The sequence below is a fragment of the Gnatocerus cornutus genome, chromosome 2 (genome assembly GCF_029298725.1).
Source record: "Gnatocerus cornutus isolate USDA-ARS CGAHR chromosome 2, icGnaCorn1.1, whole genome shotgun sequence".
Lineage (NCBI taxonomy): Eukaryota > Metazoa > Arthropoda > Insecta > Coleoptera > Tenebrionidae > Gnatocerus > Gnatocerus cornutus.
This window is the reverse complement of record NC_142234.1, coordinates 18,985,883-18,988,596: the sequence shown is the minus strand read 5'-3', so window position 1 is coordinate 18,988,596 and position 2,714 is coordinate 18,985,883.

Here is a 2,714-nt window from a genome sequence, read left to right as displayed (position 1 = left end):
GGTCTTTCAAGTATTTTTGTGAAATTCAATATTTATATTCAAATGGGAGGTCCTTGGCAAAAACGCCATCATCAGTCCCAGTTTGTAAATATTTTCCGTAATATATTCACCAATAACTGTAAAGAAAATATCCTTAAGGCATTTGAATCCGAACTGTAATATAAATATTTGTGGAGCTTTCTGGATCGATGATGATTGTAGTGAGCTTCCTCGGTGCTGAGAGCTAATCAAACATAGTTATCATGGAAATGCGAAGGTTTAAAAAATAATAAAATTTACGGGTTGAAATTCCGCCCCAATAATTTTCGATGACGGTTTAGTAAATCGTTCCAAAAGGAAATTTATGTACAGTAGTAACAAGTAAACCGTGAAGAGACTTGTTCTTATGTTGCAGCTTTTGAAACTTGCACCATAAATCCGTGTAGTGAGCGGATTTTTTTTTGGGAGAAAACCTAAGGCCGCTCCTGACACAAAATTTGTATTACCAGTTCGTTTGTGATGCCTATAAATTTCCGTGAAAAACTATTAGAGATGGAAGCCAAATAGAGGACATTTCGGCTGTTTGCCAGCGTAGATCTTACTTGTAAATTGCAGCGTTTGATTTATTCTTTGTTGTGCACCGGTCACTTAGAAAAATAAAATTGGAAGAGAACCTGAAATGAAAGTTCAGGAGCTACAATTTATTCAAAGACAGTTTGAAAGGCTCAGGGATTGAGTTAACCCATTAACTAAAAGTTCAGACTTCTCTTTATAAAGGCTGAAATGTCAAAACGGGCTTTAAATCGAAACGTGCAACCTGACATTTAATTACCACATTATAGTGATTTATCTAAATGCCAATTTGGAGACGCTGGACTGGTGATGCACATCGTTCTGTAAATTCAATCTTCTAATGGAAAATTGCCGAATCAATAAAACACGGAAACTTTCATAATTATTCCAAATCCATTAGACTGATTGTTGCCTATTTTGGCTTCTTTGCTCCTCAAGGCTAAATATGTATTGGTAGGATGCAACAAAAAGTGAAGTATTTCATGATGGATAACTCCAAGTACGGCTCTTCTTTATGTTTTATGAATCACTGATCGCTCTTCAAATCGCTTTTAAAAGCTTGGCCAATTTTCAATTTTCCATGTAGCCAAACAAATGGCAATAATACTTCAAAGGAACACTTCTTACATCATTCCCGTGTTTATTGAATGCTAAACGGAGTTTGGTTATTTGTAGCAATCCATCACTTTATGTTCAACATTATTTTTAGTAATTTGCCTTGACTTTGCCGAAACTATGAAACTGGCGGAAATTACAGTTATCGCGCTGGTATTTTACATACATTTTCGTACCGAAGTAATCACAGGATCCACGAAAAAAATGTAAATTCTAGGATCTTAAACACACCGAATGTGATTCAAAAAGAATCGTGCTACACGAAATTTCTAAAACCGAACTTCCGCTTCCGAACTTGGGCATCAATTTATACATTTAGGTCACTTTTGCTGCCACAACTTTAGTGCAAAGCCATTTCCTTTAAATGTCTCTATATCAGACGAGGAACGTTTTAAATTGACATTTATAGAGCGAGTTAAAGTGTTTCGGAAAGCATTTAAGAACGAGTGTGTATATGTCTCCATACACGTTTATTGATTGCGAGAAAATTGAGTTATGGCAAGTATCGTTTCATAAATGACAGGACGGAGTTATCACACAATTTGCATGTTTGTGGAAATGACTTGTTTATATCCATTTTCACTCAAATATCGAACTGGTGCACAACACATTTTCCAAAAAAAAATCTAACATTTTTTAATAATAAAACTGTGCTTCTTCTTCCCACACTGGACTCTCCATTGGTTTATGTTTTTCCCAAAGATAGTAAAACCAGAAAATACGTTATCGATTGTCCTGCCTCGTTCCAGATTTCCTAATTCCGGATCTGATGTGCTTTATGACAATTTCTGCAGAATTATAATATTATTGTCCTCCATCCCGTTTTGTGTGCCTCCTCTCCAATTCCGTAAATTACAAGCTCCTAGAATTTTTATGTAAATATATTTAAAAAAAAAACGAAAATGCTCCTGGCATTGACCCAAGTCGGATATTTTTTATTAAAAGAACCCGAACGCTGTTCTCAAGTGAATTTTTTGCGAGATAAAGATGTTTTGTTGTTTGGTCGTTTACCTTTTACTCGCACATTTCCCATCGAAATCTCGTCAAATCTCCCTGTTATCGGTGGCTTATCTATCAGTGAAACTCAATTACTCAACGAGAGGTCCATAAACCGCCAAATTAAACAATATTTTTTTCCTTGTATTGATTCGCATCGACAGAAGATTTTACGAGCGTCCTTGTTTGAAAATGATTTTTGACATGCACGAAATCAAAGACCGGACTTCCACGTAATAAACAACGTTTCGAGGTTGCATGTGTGAAGCTTATCGCGAAAATTTGCAATCGCGAAAGCTTAATAAATCATTACAACGTCGAGCGCAAAAATTTATAGTTTCATTAATCAGTAAAGATAAGTAAGAACTTAATAAAGCTAAAGTGAAGGTGAACAATCAAAAGAATCATAAATCGAAGCTCTCCTGCAAATTACCGCGCGTCGGCTGCCTTTCAACGGTAAACAGTAATAAAGTTCGTTTATTTTAAATGTAAGATATACGAAGACAGTTATTGAGTTTTGTGGCTCGATTTGTCTGTCTCTAAATTAAATC